At 39.7% G+C, this 21054-nt stretch overlaps 1 protein-coding gene and 1 long non-coding RNA gene across 3 annotated transcripts in view; one reads left to right on the top strand and one right to left on the bottom strand.

Annotated features, from left to right (window-relative positions):
- The window catches only part of mid2 (midline 2), a 271492-nt gene that overhangs the window by 204243 nt on the left and 46195 nt on the right, over window positions 1-21054 (bottom strand). The gene's annotated exons all lie outside the window — the stretch shown is intronic.
- LOC140734358 (uncharacterized) overlaps window positions 19108-21054 on the top strand; it is a 133587-nt gene continuing 131640 nt past the window's right edge. The window contains exon 1 of the long non-coding RNA XR_012100527.1: window positions 19108-19222. This is a non-coding gene — a long non-coding RNA (uncharacterized lncRNA). The remainder of the gene's footprint in view (window positions 19223-21054) is intronic.

The raw sequence follows: 21054 nt of genomic DNA, 5'->3' as shown, positions 1-21054 counted from the left end.
TCTTCCATTCCTCAGAGGTTAAGCTAGACATTGTCAATGCAATTTGTATTCTTCACTGGGTTTACATTCGTCAGACGTCGATTGTAATTCAAAGCTATCCAGAGAATTGGAACAGAGGCCAGGAAGCATGTATTGCTTCAAGCCAGGGCTGGATGTAAAACAAGGACTCGAGGTATGTATTGGACGGTAACTTCTCCAAGACAAGTCCTTTCAAACTGGAGACTCTGAAAACTTTCTCTGGGTCATTGATGAGATTAATCTTGGCTGAAAACAATACTTTGAGCAGATTAATTTCCTGACGTGGTCTGTTTGTACAGATTGTTTCATCTGAAGACCTGCATCTGTCAAGATCTGTACTTGAACCCAGAGCCAGGATGTTCACTGGCTTCCATAAATTACACAAGAGCAAAGGGAAAACATGCATCGTCCCAAAAAACTTAATTTACTGCAGATGTCATCCTCCCGGGTTTTTGCCAAAATAAAAAGCCAGGTTAACTCACAACTGCAATGATCTGTACAGTGTTTTACAAACAGTAAATATCTTGCTGACTTTCAGGCATTCAGATTATCACTGTGTTATATCCTCATATACAAACACATCCACAAAGTGGCTTGCTATGCACACATCACTATAAAATTTTAGTGCCACCTCTGATGATTGGCTTATATCTTGTGTGTTTTCATCTGGATCCCAGATTTTAAATGTTCAGAAAACTACTAATGTACATGAGTGCAATTTTTTTTACTCGATTGAGGCAGAAGTTAAATCTTCTCCCCTGTAAGATTTAGACTTCCTTTTAATTGTAATAATTTCAATTAGCCTGATAAAAGGATTCGATATTGTGTGTGAGAGAGAGCGGGAGAGGGAGAGAGAGAGAGAAAATGAATGTGTGATCTGCCCTGGGATCAGAATGTAAGTGTCATTTTGAAGCAGGCACGCAGCGCCTCTAGTTTCTTAGTGTCGGCATATTATCTAAACCTGCAACAAACTTCGAGAGATGCTGGGTTGCATCTTGGACTGGTATGGAAATACCAGTGCCCAAGAATGGAAAAGCCTGCATAAATAGTAGATACAGTCCAGTCCCTCACAGGAAAAGCCCTGCCCACCATGAGCACAGTTACAAAGAGCGCTGCTACATGAAAGAACCATCTATCACAGGGGTAGGCAAAGGTATTTTGACCGGCCCGCAAGCAATTATTGGGATACTATGCTTATCCGGCCTGCGAGCAATTTTTCCTTATTCTGAGTGTTTCACGCGACCACACTGATGGACATGCATAGCATCTTGTTACATTGGCCCCAGGTTCCGTTTTGTTCCAAACCGAACACTGGTATATACGAATGATGGAAAGGCAGACTACCTCATTAATATGTATTAGATACGCTTCGTGCACGCACAGGTTTTCAGATGGGATCGTTCAAATTTGTAAACAGAAACAGTGTCACTGTGTTTTAACAAGAAATCCACGCTAAATATCCAGGTATTTACATGTGCAACAATACTTGTTGAATAACTCGCGTTTCAAAATAAAATTGAAGAAAAAAATTCTAGTGGCAATGAATGCAAAATGCAGGAAGGTAGACCTTGAGTGTCAAAATTTCCAAAACACTCGGACACTAGATTATTTCTTCATCGAGCAAGCTGGGAAACCAGTTTGTCTCATTTGCCTAGAAAATGTTGCTGTAAGAAGGTGGCAAATATCAGGTGACTTTATGAGACCTGCATAGTGGAAATTTTAACAAGTTTACTGCTAAAGCAAGGGAAGATGAAGTTGAGTGAATGAAGGTTAGTTTCGGAAAACAAACATCACTTTTTTTGTCAAGAAAAGCAGTGAAAACGAAGGAAGCACCCGTGCTACTTCCACTTGATGTGGAAGTGGACACTGCATCAGAAATTTTTCAAATGGAATTGATTGAGATGCAGTGTGATGACATATTGAAATCGAAATTTCATTTTGAAGATGTGTCAGTGATTGACTTCTATAGAAAATGTATTCATCCAAGTGGGAAGCATTCTAACTTAGTGGACCATGCAAAAAAGATGGCATCATTGTTTGGCAGCACTTCTCTGTGTGAGCAATTATTTTCAAAAATGAAGCACACCAAGAACCATTTGAGAACAAGATTGACCGATGCCCATCTGGGTAACGTCTTGCTCTTGGAATCAACACGTCTGACACCCAATATTGCGAAGCTTTCAAGCAACAAACAGCATCAAGTTTCACATTGATTTATCAACTATTTGCATTAAAATTTTCTTTTTTATTATACTCAATTTACCACCATTCAATGCATCATGTTCATACATTTTATGTTTGAAGATTCTTTGTGTCCTTTTAATAGATCCAAAAGATGCCTTGATTGAAACAAACTGCAACTAAACCGAGTTCCTTAATTACTAATTGGCATCCTTGGTTAAGCACAAATGATTTTCCAGCGTGCGTTATTCATTAATTTGAGGCAAAACATGACTATATATATTTAAATGGATAATTCCCATATTTCAAGTTTTTTATGGAATTTATCTGGCCTGCCGTCTGCTCATTGATATGCAATCCAGCCCACAGAGGCAAGAAGGTTGCCGACCCCTGATCTATCATCAAGGGTCCCAACTACTTAGGTCATGCTCTCTTCTCACTGCTGCCATCAGGGAGGAGAAGGTACAGGTCCCACACAACCATTCTTAGTAACAGTTATTACCCTACAACCGTCAGACTCCTGAATCACACTGGATAGCTTTATTCATCTCAGCACTGAAGTGATTCCATAACCTATGGATTCCTGTCAAGGACTCCACAACTCCTGTTGCAGTATTTATGCATCTGTTTATTGTTATTAATTATGTTGCACTTGCACAGTTTGCCTTCTTTTGCACATCGATTGAATATCAGTCTTTATGAGTAGTTTTTCATCAATTCTATTATACTTCTTTGTTCTACTGTGAATCCCTGCATGAAAATGAATCTCAGGGTAGTATATGGGGAGATATAACTACTTTGATAATAAATTTCCTTTGACCTTTGATGTTACTGTGTCTGCAGTCACAAATACCAACGTCAGGTGTGACTCAAATCAAATCTGTTGAGGCATAGTTGTGACACAATTTCAAGATGATTGTTGAATCAGTTTACGAAACCAGGCACAAAAACCCTTTAAATGCTCTTGTTGTGTCCGTCCCACCATGCAACAAGACCATGACAAATTGAATTCTCAATATAACAATATGTTTAAGAAACACTCTACTTAAATATGATTAGCAATTTGTTTCAGGAGAAATTTAGCAATCTCACCTTTGAGTCAGTAGCTTGAGAGTATAAATCCTGCTCCAGGATTTGAGCCCTTAATCTAAATTCACTCTTCTGATTTGAACTGATACCGTTCCTAGGTGTGTAATTAAAAGTTGCTGAGTGCTTTTAATTCCTGCAGATTTCAGAATTACAGGGCACACCCATACTAGTGAGCTAATTGACATTCAATGTGGCATGTTGGGAGAGTCTGAACAGCAACATGACCCATATGGTTTTAATACACTTCTACTGTGCCTGCAGCCTGTGGTAGTTTATTAAAAATTCAACATATTCACTTATTCACTTTGTTTTAAAACAATGCACTAAAAACATAAACCAGTGCCAATATCCTACCCAAGCAGAAATAATATAAAAGTACAGTACAATGTTACAGACCAAAGCATCTATGATACTGAATTCAACTCTATCTGTCTGAGAGAAGAGAAGTGATATCCCAGAGGTGAATATCTCAGTCACTGTCTAATCCCTGCATGCACAGCCAAGGCACTCACCTGAATCAGACTGAAGCCTCATTAATTCATGCAAACCTGGTGAATATAGGAGACTTGTGGTTCTTCCACTTTCGGCTGGGTTGGAACATTTATTATGGATGTTACACTCAATAAACTCTGAAGGCATGACAACTAAGTGTTGAATTATTCTGTGCTGTTTTCCAGGATTTGCAAAGACCATGTGAACTGCTGCTGCTGCTGCTGTAGGCTACTCTACAGTGGGGTTGAAATCTGTTGTCTTTTGTCAAGGTCCCTAATAGCTAAGGGTTCCATATCAATAAGCCTTCTCTGTGATGTGGCTCTTCGAATATATGACCTATCTAAAATAGAATTGAAGTCAGCCAGCCTTGTACACTCTGCAGAAGTGCTGATAAACAATTAGATATTTTAAGTCTCTGCTGTAATTAAAACAAACTATTCTCTTTTCTCACTTCCACCCTCCTACTTCACCTGTATCTTAACACCCCATGCTTCTTTAACTTTTCCTAGCTGTAGTGTCAGATTGAATACTTTTGTTTCACTCTCCTCAGATGTAGCCTGACTAGTAGAGTATTACTAGAATTGTCTGCTTTTATTTCAGAAAGCCATTCACTTACTTTTCATGACATACTAAACAATTTTTAACCATTAAGCTACTTTTGAAGTATAGACGGTGTTGTCATGTAGGAAACATGGCTGTCAATTTGTGCGTCCTCAAAGGAGGATGTGATATGACCAGATAATTTGTTTTTATAATGTTGATTGAGAGATAAATACTCTCCCTGACACTGGGAATAAATCCTACCTCTTCTTTGAAATGGGGTAGTAGAATGTTCTACATCCCTCTGGAAGGGCAGCTGGAGTCGGTTCAGCCACTTATTTGGCTTAGAGGAATCTCCAACAGAACAACAGTCTTTCAGCAGTCTAGTGTGCAAAACTGTCTGGCTGGGAATCAGCCATTTAACATAACTAAACAAAGTCAAGTTGTCCTCTACAAGTGGACAACATATGGGATAGACCTTTGGCTGGATGACAGAAATAAAACTATACAATTCAATAACATGGATTCATACCACATAGAGATTATAAATCCTAGGAATTGCATGGTTATATGAATTGTGCAATAAGTGGAGGCAAAATGAGACATGTTTCTCTGCAGTTGGAAGGGAGGATCACACTACAGATAGATTTATACAGTGAATGGCATACCTCAAATAACTTCTACGAGCATACATACAAAATAAGCAGGACTAAAAGCATGATCTGCCAAATCGATAATGTTCATTTCAGTTCCCCTGCATGTCTGGTACATTGATGCACAGGACTGCCCAGTCATGTGTCATAGGGTTCTACTGTGCATCATTCATACCAGGATGGTGCTTCTATTTTTGTCCAAGGATGCCTACTCCTTGGTTGTAACAGGCCACTCATGCATGAGCAAACCTTTAAAAGACATCTAGTAGGAATGAACTGTTCTCTTTCAAGCACATTACAATGGCAAAATCTGGAAGGGGAAAAAGCAACTTCCAGTGCACTAACACTGTGAGATTGATTCTCTTGGGTGTGATGCCTTGGATCTGTTATTTTCAAGCACCAAAACATTTCCAGGTCTAGGTTCCTTCTGAATGATGGAGGATGAGACAAGTACTAAAATGCATCGCTCTCTGTCCTTGTTTGTATTGACGTTTTTGTAGCAAAAACACCAACACAGAGAAGCAATACTCTACGCTCTTTCATTGTACAAATAGCTGTAATAGGAAATAGACTAAGCAGTTATTTTTCAGTTTAAATACCTTCACCCACTCTTCTCTAAGATTATTTGTACCTCACTAGCTTAAAAAGAGCTATATTTTGACAGGTGTTCCAGAATTACCTGGAACACCTGTCCAGATTTAAAGTTGATTTATTATTAATACAAATAGTATGATTCATTTTATTTTTCTATTTATGAAGTTCATTGCATATTAAGAGCACTGCATATCTATCATAGGTCAACCAAAGTTGACCTACAGCTCCCTGAGGTGAAAAGGACTCAGATGCCATAAGATACACTCATGTACAAATGATCTGTTCTGCTGAATTCTGTCTCCATCATCCACCTGGAGCATCGTTAACCTACATAGGTTTCTAAGGACTAGATTAGATTAACACATCAATCTTTTACCACCGAGACCTTTGATTCAAAAGCAGCTCTGTGGATACGAATATTTTTTCATGGTTGTATGTGAAGGACCCATTCTAAATTTATTAAGGACACAACTTAGTTTCTGAAGGATATATGTAATCTTCCAGTAATGTTAAGCACAATATGTTCCATGAAGTGAAAACAAATTCAGGCTGGTTGGGTTGAAGGAATCTGTTGGATCACAGTGTTGGGAGGTTTATACTGGGACTGTCCTTAACAAGTCTGGCCTGGGGATGATGGAATCGTAAATTAAAGGCTAACAAGCCAGTCGCGGTCCAGATAGACTGAAAAGACAGGGTGTTGGTCATGATGAGAGCCGATTTCACTGGTTCTCTGTGATGGTCATCTTCGTGGTGCTGAGGCTATAAAGACGGCCTCGACTGCTGTGCTCCATGCCTGCTAAAGTGATGAACTGATAAGCGAGGTTTCGGGCCTACTTCATGCTGCCTGGGGTTCCGATCCGAGGACTCATTTTTGGTTCAAAATCCTGTCGTTCGTTTCAAATGTTGGCATGGTTTGTGTTTTTTTTTTCTTTCTCTCGTGCATCAAGTGTGGGTCTTTTATTTTTATTTTATTTTTCTTTAAATTGGGTTATTTCGGGTTTCTTGCTCTGTGGGAAGCAAACCTCAAGGTTGTATAATTTATACATTCTTTGACAATAAATGTATTTGAATCTCAAATCCTGAATTTTGTAAGGCGGTTCATTGTAGGTAAGTGTTTTGGAGTCAGTGGTCGTTAATATAATCAGTACTGTCATAATATCTGTTCTGTCTCTCACCCTGCTTCTCCCTTTTTGAATCCACTGACTAAATACCAGAGTGATTCTGATCCTTCTCTTCAGTTTACTAGTAGTTCAGAGTGAATGCTTCAATGACTTATATGTCCCCACTAGTACTGCCACTTCGGCTAAGTGTGCAGAATGGAATAGAAATTGATGACATGAAAGGGACCTTGAAAATGTAAATTGGTTGGTTAACATTGAATTTTTTGAGCTCTTCTCTGACTTAAAGGCATCAAAATCAGTCGTATTGGGCAAAGACAAGTACAATGCAACTTCCGCTCATAACTAAGCAGATGTTAGACCTTTGATATGTGCAAAAAAAGAATCATCTTCTTCCAGTCCAAGTTCTCCTCTCCAGGACTGGTACATTAGGCATTCATGAAGACTTGTTATCTCCTGCAGTGAAGGGTATAGGTAGCTTTCCAAAATTTAAGCCTTTCTTCTCATCTGAGCAACATTTCCTGTTGCTTGCTCATCTCGAATCCTCTCCTGAAAGCTAATAAGCACACTAATTCAACACCTTGCACCTCTGCTGAACCCCAGAAGTTTCTGCTCTTAAAATTGGTCTCCCAGCCTCTTCTTTCAATGACCCCAGATATCATGACCTCCTTTGCAGTCACCCAGATTTAAGCTGATTCTTGGCCTAAGCATGACAAGCAACTAGCAATCTCTCAGGATTTAAATATAGTAGGTCTTGATCAAGCCTTTGAATTGGTGAATTGTGAACTTAAGTTTCATGTCTTGATGAGGAAGTTTTGAGTTGATTACCAACTGAGCCATAATGTCAATTGATACATATCATGAGGAGTAATATTGTTTTTGTCAGTCGGCTTCAGATTTTTCATGGGATTAATTGACAATGCAGAACAGAAAGTAACCTTAACCTCCTTAACTGTTCTAGGGTTTTTAATAGTTCTGCAAGATGTTCTCTTTAATATTTCAGTTTCAATTACTGTGCACCATGGTTATTCCTTTGAGATCAATGCAATTATACACTCAGTAACCACTTTATTAGGTACACCTGCTTATTAATGCAAATATATAATCAGCCAATTGCTTGGCAGCAACTCAATACATAGAAGTATGCAGATGTGGTCAAGCAGTTCAGTTGTTGTTCAGACCAAACTTTAGAATGGAGGGAAGAAATGTGATCTGAGTGTCTTTGATCGCGGCATGATTGTTGGTGTCAGACGGGGTGGTATGAATATCTCAGAAACTGATGATCTCCTGGGATTTTCATGCACAAGAATCCCTAGAGTTTACATAAAATCTTGCAAATAAACAAACAAAAAAAATCTAATGAGTGGCAGGTTTGTGGACAAAAATACTTTGTAAATAAGAAAGGTCAGAGGAGAATGGCTAGACTGGTTCAAGCTGACAGGAAGAGAATAGTAACTTAAATAATTGTGTGTTACAACAGTGATGTGCAGAAGAACATCTTTGAATGCACAACATTTTGAATCTTGAAGTGGATAGGCTGCAGCAAATGAAGACCACAAACATACACTCTATGGCCATTTTATTAGATGGTCACTGAGTGTAATTAGTAAGGATAACCATAACTGTGCTTTCCTGTAATTATCTTCTGGTCTGTCAGGGTCAGTTTGTATTTGGCTCTTCTTAACCAGGTTGAACATTACAAACATTTAAAAGAACCTGGCCTTTTTAAGCTTCGAAGTCTAATTTAAGGTTTCTATTCAAAACAGAAATTCAGCTTTTTTCCGAATCCATCATCAGGGACAAAATGCCAGAACTGACTGGGTGTTGGTTGTGAGATGGAATGCTCTAAGCATATGCAGTTAATACACATGGTGATGTGTCTCAGACTGGTTGATCCAAGTTAGTGCAAAACCTTTGCTTTCATTAATTTATTTTTTTTAAATTGTCTGATCTTGACAATACACAAGGGGAATTCTGTTTAAAGTAAGGTCGTATCAACTCTACTTATCACTTTGCACAGACCTTTTTTGGGCCTAAGCCTTCTCCTAAACTTCCATTGCTGCCATATTTCACTGTCTGGATGAAATAGTTCTTCCCAAGGGGTATCAATTAGTTGTGTTCAGCATGTATGCAGCACGGCTAGTGAGATAAATGATACACATGAATGCACATCAGTAGCCCATATTATGTCTATTACAGTGCACTTTAGTGGCAGATTAACCTTAAAAATGTGTAGCCACATTATAGACAATAGTACTTGTTTTGATTTAAAGTTATTACCTATTTGCTGTGATAATAATATCCCAAGGTTTGAAGTTCAAAGTAAATTTATTATCAAAATTACCATATACTGGCTTGAGAATCATTCTTGTGCAGAGATTTACAGGGAAAAAAGGAATACCATTTAAAAACTATCCATAAACAGTCAAAGACTGACTAACAGCCAATGAATAAACAAAGAGAAACAGTGCAAATAAAAACATATTGAGAACATGAGCTGTAAAAAATTCTTGAAAATGTGCCAGTGAATCGTAGAATCAGTAGTGGTGATTGAAGTTATCCACGCTGGTTCAGGGGCCTGATGGTTGTTGCTTAATTTGTGTTCCTGTACCTGGTGGTGTGGGACCTTGGACTTCTTACCATCTGCCTAATGGTAGTAGTGAGAAGGCGACATGGTGAGGTATATGAAATATGGAAAAGCGCTCTTGTCAGGCATAAATGTCTGTAAGTATGTCCCAATAATGACAGCTCAGAATCGGTTTTAATATCACTGGCATATGCCGAGAAATTTGTTGTTGCAAATTCAAATTGAATAAGTAGCAAAAAAGCGAATAAAAAAGTAATGAGGTTGCATTCATGGGTTGAATGTCCATTCAGAGGTTTGATGGTGAAGGAAAGAAGCTAATACTGAATCATTGAGTGCATGCCTTCAGTCTCCTGTACTTCCTTCCTGATGGTAGCAACGACAACAAAGTGGAATGTGTGTGATGGGGACACTTAATGATGGATGCTGTCTTTTTGAGGCATTGTTCCTTGCAGATGTCCTGGATGTTGGGGAGGCTAGTGCCCATGATGGAGCTGACTGAGTTCACAACATTATGCAGCTTGTTCTGATCCTGTGCAGTGGCTACCCCATACTAGACGGTGATGCAGCCAGTTAAAATGCTTTCCATGGTACATCTGTAGAAATTTCTGAGAGCCTTTGGTGACATACAAAATCTCCTCAAACTCCTAATGAAGTATAGACACTGTCTTGCCTTCTTTGTAACTGCATCGATATGTTGGGCCCAGGATAGACCCCCAGAGGTGCTGGCACTCAGGAACTTGAAATTGCTCAGCCTTTCCACTTTTGATCCTTTGATGAGGACTGGTGTGGTTCCCTTGTCTTACCCTTTCTGGTCCACAATCAATCCTTTAGCCATACTGAAGTTGAGTGCAAGGATGTTGCTGTGACGCCACTAAACTAACAGATATATCTCGCTCCTGTACGCCTTCTCGTCACCATCTAAAATTCTGCCAACAATAGTTGTGTCATCAGCAAATTAATAGAAGGCATTTGAGCTGTGCCTAGCCACACAGTCATGGATGTAGAGAGAGCAGAGCAGTGGGCTAAGCACACATCCTGAGGTGCGCCAGTGGTTGATTATCAGTGAGGTGGAGATGTTATTTCTGATCTGCACAGATTGTGGTCTTCTGGTGAGGAAGTCGAGGATTCAGTTGCAGAGTGAGGTACAGAGGCCCAGATTTTTGGAGCTTTTTGATCAGAACTGTAGGAATGATTGTGTTAAACACTGAGCTGTAGTCATTAAACAGCAGCCTGACATAGGTATTGCTATTGTCCAGGTGACCAAGGCCGTGTGAAGAGCCATTGCGATTGCATCCCCTGTAGACCTATTGTGACGATAGGCAAATTGCAGTGGGTCCAGGTCCATACTGAGGCAGACTTTAATTCTAGCCATAACCAACCTCTTAAAGCATTCATCATTGTAGATGTGAGTGCTACTGGATTATATTTGTTAAGGCAGTTCGCCCTGCTTTTGGGCACTGGTGTGATAGCTGCCCTTTTGAAGCAGGTGGGAACTTCCAACTGTAGCAATGAGCGATTGAAAATGTCTTAAAGAAATCTGCCAGATGGTCGGTACCTGTTTTCCGAGCCCTACCAGATACTCCATCGGGGCCTGTAGTCTTACAAGTATTCACCCTCTTGAAAGACTTTCTGATGTTGGATCTGAGACAGAGATCACAGGGCCACTGGATGCTGCAGAGATCCTCATAGCTACAGTTCTATTCTCCCTTTCAAAGCGTGCATAAAAGGCATTGAGCTCATCTGGGAGTGAAACATCACTGTCATTCATGATGTTAGGTTTCGCTATGTAGGCAGTAATGCCTGTAAACCCAGCCAGAGTTGTCGTATAACAGATTGCACCTCTAACCTCAATTGGAATTGTTCTTTTGCTCTTAAGATAGCTCTCCATAAGATAGCTGGGTTGTCTAGTCCTGGATCACCAGACCTGAATGCCACAGATCTATTCTCCGGAGACTAGGAATCTCTTGGTTCATCCACAGCTTTTGATTTGGGTATGCACAGTATGTTCTCGTAGGCACACACTCATCCTCACAGGTTTTAGTGAAGTCCATGACAAACGCGTATTCATTAGATTCAAAGATGTATTTCTGAATATTGTCCAGTCCACCAGCTCAAAGCAGCTTTGTCAGTGCTCTTCCGCCTCCCTTGTCCATACCTTCTTGGTCCTCTCCACTGGTGCTGCAGTCTTCAGTCTCTAGGAGTAGAAGCAGAGCCATATGATCAGACTTTCCAGGTGAGGGTGTGTGATGGCACAGTAAGCACTCTTGATAATAGTGTAACAGTGGTCCAGTGTGTTGCTTCTTCTGGTTCCACAAGTGATATGTTGGTGATAATTATTTAGAGACTTTTTCAGTCTGGCTTGGTTAGTATCACATTGCAGCTATTTAAGTGGTTGTGACAATGGCCAGGATTTTATTATCACCAGAAAACGAGGTAATAACTAACGTGTCTTGTGAGAATAGACAGCACAGTCAATTCAAGCAACCAGGCATCTTTTATATTTTGCCAACTGGATTCCTGCCTAGAATAGAAAAAATGAAATAGAAGCCCTCTGCTGAGTGTTGGGACCATGTTCTGATTATTTTTCATTCAGGAAGAAAGCTTTCAGAGCAAGGAGGTGATAATTCTCCTTGAGCAGGCCCCTTTCTGGTCTTTCTTGTGTCCATCCTTTGTATTGAATCTAAGTTAATACTCAAGTCAGGATAAAGCTGAGGAAAGTAAAGGATTGGTGGCTTTGTTCTTGGTGAGTGTGATGGCTCCAACTTGGACTGATCTCTGTTGGATGGGTAATACAAAGTATTAAAATCAATTATAAGTATACAGTATTTGCATCCAGCAGAGGATGTAATGGTTTGGAGGTACTTCAACTGCACAGGATCTTACTGCCCAGAAATCCCTCTCTGCAGTCACTACATGGGGTCTATCACACTGGTTTTCTGCTACCTTGAGTGCGCGAATAGAATGGGTGATTATATATTACAGAGACCCTTCGTCCGAATCAGCTCAACAGAATCACAAAGCTGATGAAGATGGACAAAGCTTTGCCAATTGTAAGAGATGTTAGTGATTTCCAAAGCTATTAACATTTAAATATCTGCATTAAAAAGTAACACTTATTGCAAAATTAAAGTTAATCAAAAATACAGTAATAAATAATCATGTGCATGAAACTGAAAGAACAATTTTGTTTTTTTTTACTAAATTGACCATCGCCTTCTAGTTCACAAGCCTTGGAACCACCTTGAAGTTTGGAGTTCCTTCACCAGACCTAACAAGGTACAGTATTTAAGAGGTGATTCTTCAAGTAAAGACCCTCAACAAGCCTGAGCTCCTGGTGACAGAGGTAGTCCAGCTGTTATTCAGTTGGCTCTGGATTTTCATTCTTGAAGAGCAGATGTGAAAGTCTTAGCCTATGGTCTTCAGTCAGCTGAGTGCTGACAGGTTCACTTGGAAACATTTGCCGAACTCAACAAGATCTGGCCCATGAATTATTGAGTTTCTATCTGGGATGCAGAATAAAATTGCAGACTATATAAATATTTACTTGATCAATCCAAGCCATCACAATCAATAATGGCAGTTTCATGAGGAGTGGTTTTGTCAATTTCATTCCCAGCAAGGATTACAGAAATTTTGATATAGAATCAATTTGACAGCCACACCAATCAGAATGGGTGTTTTTTCTCCTTGTGGAAATTAAATCTCTTATGTCCTACCTCATTAATCCTATTTTTGTGATATTCTAAACTATATTACAACTCAGTATATATTCTACTCCTGTCAATTTTCAGCCATGTCGACTGGTACTCATGAAATAATACCTCTATAATTACTTCTAATTTGTTCACTTGAAATCCCACTGAGCATTATTCTGCACACACTCCATCTTCTCTCACTTGTAATTAGTGCTCATCCTTTTCCCTTGCTATCTTTGTTCAAACCAGCATATCATTTGGTCTCGTCTTTCCAGAATTATCAGTGCCAATTAGTTTGTTGTTCTCTGGTCCAGTTATTCCTTTTGCATACTGTTTATCATTTTGATTTTTTTTTCTTTGCACAGAATTTTTAACATTTTATTTTACCATGTTATTTGCCCATCAATTTCTACTTTATCTACAGACTCAATACGATTGTTTTTATTTTTCTTGCTCTTTTCATTCTTGCTTCAAATTCTTCTATATTTTCCTAGTTATCTGCTTGGCCACTACATTAAACCCTTTCTCATTTATCCTTGTAGAAAACATCCCATCATCAAGAGAACTGTCCTATAATGGAAACTCTGAAATAAGCTTTTTTTTTTAGATATTCTTTAGATCCCTTTAAATGCCTATCCCATTTCTTTTAAGATATTAGTGTCCAAGCAGACCTACTAATGAACCCTTTATTAGTCTCCTAAAACATATCTGCAGATTTCCAAGCCAAAATATACAACAGAACATTTAGATGAACTGCAATAGATAATATTTAATCCGCTTGTCATGATGGGATTTTTAAATGAACTGCTGATCTTCTCTTCTTTGTTCCATTACAATACCTGTTAAGGCTCTACCTAGCAAGAGGTCACTACTTCAAGCATGTTGAAGAGGATGGATAGTGTTCATGTCTTCTTATTTCTTCCTATGCCTGAGTTAGAGTGTCGTTATACTCTTCCCTTTTCCACTATCAGTTTCCAATCCCTCAGTAAGATAACTTCCTCTGGAACCCTCCACTCTTGCTGACCTGCCAAATTGCAACCAGTTCTACCTCAACCTTTGCAAACTTGAGCTCAAGCACTCTACAAATGAGATTTACTAATTAGAGATCCCATATTCTCCAGGGAACACACACGTCACCAAGTTTCCATCATTATTATGTTATACATTTATATTGTACTTAAAGTAAAATTTACAGTTTATGAAATAGACTTTTGAATTAATTTCCTTCCCTGCTCTCCATAACAAATTATTTGAGGTTCAGATTTATTTATCACATGTACATTGAAACATTCAGTGATATGTACCAGTTGTGTTAACAATCAACTCGCCCAAGGATGTGGTGGGGCAGCCTGAAAGTGTCGGCATACATTTCAGTGCCAACATAGCATGCCCACCATGCTTGGCAGAACAACACAGAACACAGCAAAACAGAATAAAATAAAATAATAATAATAATAATAATAATAATAAGTACCTTATTGATCCCATGTAGGAAATTATTTCATTATAGCAACATTTAAAAACACAATTAGCAATAGTGAATAATAATAATAATAATAAATATACAATGTGACAAAGCAACAACAGCAAAACAAGCTCTGTTTTTCACTAGCCACATATATACACAGTTCTCTAACCCCAGGTCAGGCACTGAATGAAGACCCTGGAGAGGGAAGCAAACTCCCGGCCTCAAACTCTGCACTCACCAATGATGGGATCCTGAATGTTAGGCCTAAAAGTCTGGTCTCACTGATGTGCATATCTAGGGGTTCACCAGCCCTCGTGTTTCCTGCCCGCATGGAACTCTGATCCTGGACCGCGCTGATGACTCACTAAATAGGGAGGGGGAGGGGTGGGATCTTCCAGCTCTTATCTTTGCTGCTCCACTGGCCTGATATCCAACCACATCGCCGACCTTTAAACATGAAGCAGAGACTGAGACTTCAGCCTTTGCTCTGAATACCCCCATATTGCTGTCCTTAAACACTAACCTGACTATTAACTCCCATCTGTCCCAACACCTTCCCTGTGAACACCCCCATATTGCTGTCCTTAAACACTAACCTGACTATTAACTCCCATCTGTCCCAACACCTTCCCTGTGAACCGAAAGTAAAACCAAAAAAGACAATTAAGGCTGAGCCGTGACCTCAATGGAGATTTCAGCTCAGCGCCATCTTAAGTGAAAATCCATGTTCTGGTTTTGCTGAATTCCCTCTAGTTAAATGTATTGTTCGCACTTCATTGCCAGTCCCTGCTGTAATCCAGTGCACTCCCCCTCTTTGTTAAGTATGACTTACATTTTAAGCCAGCTCCAGCTCTTTCAGTCCTCTATTCAGTGAATTACTTCAAGTGAATCTGCAGACAGCAATCTACTATTTGTTGCAGAAGTATATTCCAAATGCTTGTCTCATTCAGCAGCCCATAAACCTCCAAAGCTTGGTCTACCTACAGCATCTACCTCAGAGCACTGAAGAGAAACCATCAACACTGTCATCTCAAAATTCTGCTAATTCACTGGCTGGATAAATAAACCAACTTAATTGTTAAATCTCAGGCTGATATTCCTAGCATTAATAGATTAATAATGCTCATTCAGCTCCAATAACCAAGTTGGATTATTTTCTTGCTTACTTAACAAAAAAATCTAAAAATGGACAGTACTGTTTTCCTTCCCCATCCTCAAGGACCCTTGCCCATTGCTAGCAATAAAGGCAAGACTTTACGTGCTGTAGATTATTTAAGCATGCCTCCAGCCAATTATTTAGCAGGCCTAATTACCTCTCTATTCTGATTTTTGAATGTACTATTTTCTTTCTCCACTTATAATAGTAATGATGTTAACAATAGGGCAAATGTGAGCTATAGTCAAGAGGGAAATGTGGATTGCCAAAAGGCAGGTTGAGAAGGATATTGATGATAATGCTAACATTGACCCTGAGATTTTTTTCAATAGTTTAGTAGTAAAAGAAAAGTCAAGGAGGAAGTTTAAGTGTATTAGGAATAATAGTGGGGTCGTTAAATATGCAGAAAAGGATAAAATGGATACTCTTAACCCTTATTTTGCCGAAGTATTCACGTGAAAAGATGTTAGCAATATGCTAGTAAGTGCAGAGAAAAAGTGCAGATCGCGTCAACTTCATTAACTTCGCCTCCAACTTTCACCCCGCCCTCAAATTCACCTGGTCTATTTCCGACAACTCCCTCCCCTTTCTAGATCTTTCTGCTTCTATCTCTGGAGACAGCTTATCCACCGACGTCTACTAGAAACCTACTAACTCCCACAGCTACCTAGACTATTCCTCCTCCCACCCTGTCTCCTGCAAAAATGCTATCCCTTTCTCTCAATTCCTCTGCCTCCACCACATCTGCTCTCAGGATGAGGCCTTTCATTCTAGGACAAAGGAGATGTCTTCCTTTTTTAAAGAAAGGGGCTTCCCTTCGTCCACTATCAACTCTGCCCTCCATCGCATCTCCCGTATTTCACGCACCTCTGCCCTCACCCCATCCCCCCGTCAGCCCACCAGGGATAGAGTCCCCCTGGTCCTCACCTATCACCCTACCAGCCTACAGATCCAACGTATAATCCTCCGTAACTTCCGCTACCTCCTACGTGATCCCACCACCAGCCACATCTTCCTCTCCCCCCCACTCTCAGCTTTCCGCAGGATCGCTCCCTACGCGACTCCCTTGTCCATTCATCCTCCCCATCCCTCCCCACCGACCTCCCTCCAGGCACTCATCCCTGCAAACGGAAGAAGTGCTACACCTGCCCCCACACTTCTTCCCTCACCACTATCCTAGGCCCCAGACAGTCCTTTCAGGTGAGGCACCACTTCACCTGCGAGTCAACTGGGGTGATATACTGTATCCGGTTCTCCTGATGTGGCCATTTATACATTGGGGAGACCCGCCGCAGACTGGGAGACCGTTTCGCCGAACACCGGCGTTCAGTCCTCCAGCAGTGGCAGGGTCTCCCTGTGGCCACACACTTCAATTCCACAGACCACTCCCACTCCGATATGTCTGTCCATGGCCTCCTCTACCGTCAAGATGAGGCCACACGCAGGTCGATGGAGCAATACCTCATCTCCTGCCTAGGTAGCCTCCTGCCTGCCGGCATGAACATCCAACTCACAGACCTCCGTTGATACCCCTGCCCCCCCCTTACCCCCATCCCTATCTATTATTTTAGTCTGGTTCTCTTCCTTTCTCTTTTCCCCCCTCACTATAATCTCCCCCCAGCTCTACCTTTCTTTCTTTTTTATTTCCCTAATTCTTCACCTTCCCCCTAGCCCATTTCCCTCCTCTACCATCCCATGTTACTTCAATCCTGATGAAGGGTTTTGGCCCGAAATGTCGTCACTACCTCCTCCCATAGATGCTGTCTGGCCTGCTGAGTTCTGCCAGCATTTTGTGTTTTTATTTATTTCCAGCATCTGTAGATTCACTCGTGTTGGCAGAGAAAAATAGGGTCATTTTAAGTGACTTGGAGATCTCAGAATGTGAAGTCCTGCTTCAGCTGAAAAGGCTGGAAGTTTATAAATCTCCAGGGCCAGACAACATATATCGAAGGGTACTTAAAGAGGTCTGTGGTTATATATACAAATGCCTAACATGTATTTTTCAAAAGTCAATGAAGACTGGTGAAATCTCTAAGGACTGAAAATGAGTTAATGTAGCCCCAGTATATAAGATGGGTGACAGTACTGCCCCTGGTAACTATAGACCAGTAAGCTTAACGTGTATCACACACAAGATAATGGAATAATAAAGAATGACTTGGAAAAGCAGCTGATAAGGACAGACATGTTAACAGAAAGTCAGCATGGGTTCAGAAAGGGGAAACCATGTTTCAGTAATATGCTGGAGTTCTATGAAGAGGCAAATAAAATTAATGAAAGCAATAGAGTGCTTGATATCATTTATTTGGATTTTCAGAAGGCTTTTGACAAGGTACCCCATGAGAGGTCAATAATCAAATTACAGGAGTTAGAGATTCAGGGTAGGTGTGTGAATGGGTGCAGAATTGGCTGAAAAATGGAGAACATTGAGTTATGGTGAGAGGATCGGTTTTACTTCTAGAAGATGTTAAAAGTGGGGTTCTGCAGGAATCGGTTTTGGGGCTACTGCTGCTTTTAATTTAGACCAATAATTTGGATAAACACATAACGAATAAACTTGTAAAGTTTGCCAATGACTCAAAATTAGGGGGATGGGCTGATAACATTCAGGCAGCAGAATCAATATAGTTAGATTTAAACAAAATCTAAATGGGGGCAGATAAATGGAAAATGACATTTAATGTAATTAAATGTAAAGTATTTCATATAGGAAGTATAAATATTAGATATAAATATACAATGGGTATCTTGACTTAGAAAGCACACTGCATGAGAAGGATTTGGGTATCCTGGTGGACATCACTACCAACATCTAGTCAATGCACAGAAGCGTTGAGGAAAGCTAATGGAATGTTGGGCTATATAATACGCTCAGTAAAGTTCAAGCCAAGTAACGCTCTCGTTAAGCTGTATAGTGTGCTTGTGAGATCACACCTTGAAAACTGTATAATTTTGGACTTCATATTGTGTGAAGGATGTGAAGGTATTGTAGAGTCCAGGGAAGGACGAGGAGACTAACTGCAGGTCTGCAGGGTATGAGCTATGAAAAAAGATTGAAAGGATTAAATCTTGTTAGCCCGAGTAGATGTAGGATGAGAGGAGTCATGATAGAATTGTTCAAAATCATTAAGTTTATAAGTGCTACTTCAAAATTAATCCATCATCAAGGACGCAAGGCCATAGGTGGAGACTGGTTAAAGGGAGATTACAGATCAACATGAGGAAGCATTTCTTTAGCCAGTGAGTTGTGGACACATGGAACAAATGACCTAGTTACGTAGTTGAGAGTAGTACCTTGGAGACTTCCAAATCAAAACACAGTAGTTATTTCAACACACTATGTAAATAGGAATTTGGCAAGCTTTGTTGGGCTGAATAGTCTGTTTTTGGCAAAAACTTTCTGATGTTCTAATGTGTAAACAACCTGACAGCCACATATTTGCCCTATCACATAGAACATGTTCCTCAAGTACTAACTTTCAACATGTTTATCAGATTCATGTAGGGAAGCCTGCACATAGTGCTGACTGAAAGGGAGCCATGAGGAGAAACATCCCCATCTTTCAAAAGCTTATTGTTTAACCAGCTGATGTTCTTCACACAGTTTCAGTGCCCATTTTCCTCAAGAAAGGTAAATAGAACATCTTGTTTTTAGCTTTCACTTGTATAACAACAGTAAATAATCCTGTTCTTCAGGTTTACAAGACGACAAGCCAGAACAGGACAACCCTTGAACAGAAGTCTGGAAGGATGAGGAAAAATGAAGAGATTTTTACAAGTTTAAAATTTATAAAATTTACATTTTAAATGTTTTCTTTAGAAAGGTCAGATTCTGTCAGCCTAAGACTCATCATAATGTGCTAAAAAGATCAAGCTAATTGTCATCCATTTGAATTTGTAACATACAAATAATAATTGCAATGTTATAGGCTGTGGGCCAACTGAAATGTTTTTTTTAATCCCTGCGATAACATGCTTGTATGTTATCTTCCCTAACGTATTCTCTGAGAGTTTTACTAGACCATAAACATTACTCCTTAAGCATTTTCACTGCGCTTTCCAGCATGGATAGGGAATGGAATGTTCTCACAGTCCCCCTTGTGATTCTTTTTAAAACTATGTGGTACTCTCTGGCCCCTTAAACATCTTAACTTCATCCAGAGTTCCAAGGAATGTTACTTCTCCCATTTTAAGCCATTGAACCATGTTTGGCTAGCTTACTAGAGCTGGTTCCTATACTTCCACACCATGCAATTAAAAACTTTGAATAGCTTTTGTAATTCCATTACAATGAAATAATTCCACATAGTTGAGATGTACAATTTCAGTTGTACATTTGAAACATATTGCTTTGCTTCAAATTATACAAACCTTCCCAGATCTAAAATAAACTAAGCGTGGTTTCTGTGAAGAGACTACAAATTGTTTTAATCCAAGCTGTTGAGAGAAGAGTCATAGGTGGTACTGTTTGGTTTTCAGAAATCAAAGGGCTGCTCCAAGTAATTAAGTAATAAATAGTAAACATGGACAGAATATTTAAAAAAAACATATGTTGACCTTTTGATGGTCTTTCTGCTGGGTGATACATTTAATGAGTATGTTTCATATATCAGTTAAATGACTGTCTGCTCATGAAGCCTTAGACTCACCTGGCCTCAGGCGGATAAAAACAATCCAATGTGCTGTTTTGAGGGGAGGTAATCTCAATCCTGGCCACTATTATTTCCCAATCAACATGAGAATAATAAATTATCTGGCTATTATCACAATGCTTTGTGTAAGCTTGATTGCATGTGTTATAAATTTGAATACAGCTCGAGTACCTCAGTGGCTATGATATGGTTTGGAATGATCTGGGCCCATGGAAGACACCACAGGCCAGCATATTAACTAAGGAAAACTTAAATGGTGCTTTTGCACAAACAGACATGCTTTCCAGCAAACGGATTGCTAAAACAGTCTACGTGGCTAAGGAAAGGACGTAGCTAAATCCCATAAACTGCAGGCACAGTCTACGTGACTTTGATTGTGTTAATGGAGTCAGTGCCTTCTTGAGCAGTTCTGTAAATGTTTGGGTAGCCACGTTAGTAGCTAGATAAAACTTTATACTTTATAGCCTGCTACATACTCCTACTGTGTATTTCAATCTTTGGTCATCAATGCACTGAAACATAAACAGAGAATAGTGGTCTACAACATGAAATTCAGTAGTCCTTGTAGTGGGGGAGAAGATTAAAAGGAGTCCATCAGGTTTTATCTATATTGACATAAGTTAATTGGAAAGTTCAGAATTAAATAGTATATTCAACATATTAACTCACACACCCTTCAGCTCATATCAATTCCCAAGATAGCCCCAGTTCTTGAGAGCAGTGATCTGTGACATCATCAGGCATTTAATGGTGGGTGAAGCATGCTATACTGGGCACAACAAGTTGAAAACATGCATAAAATGTTTGAGAA

The sequence above is a fragment of the Hemitrygon akajei genome, chromosome 10 (assembly GCF_048418815.1).
Source record: "Hemitrygon akajei chromosome 10, sHemAka1.3, whole genome shotgun sequence".
NCBI classification, from domain to species: Eukaryota; Metazoa; Chordata; class Chondrichthyes; order Myliobatiformes; family Dasyatidae; genus Hemitrygon; species Hemitrygon akajei.
This window is presented reverse-complemented; position numbering and strand designations above follow the sequence as displayed.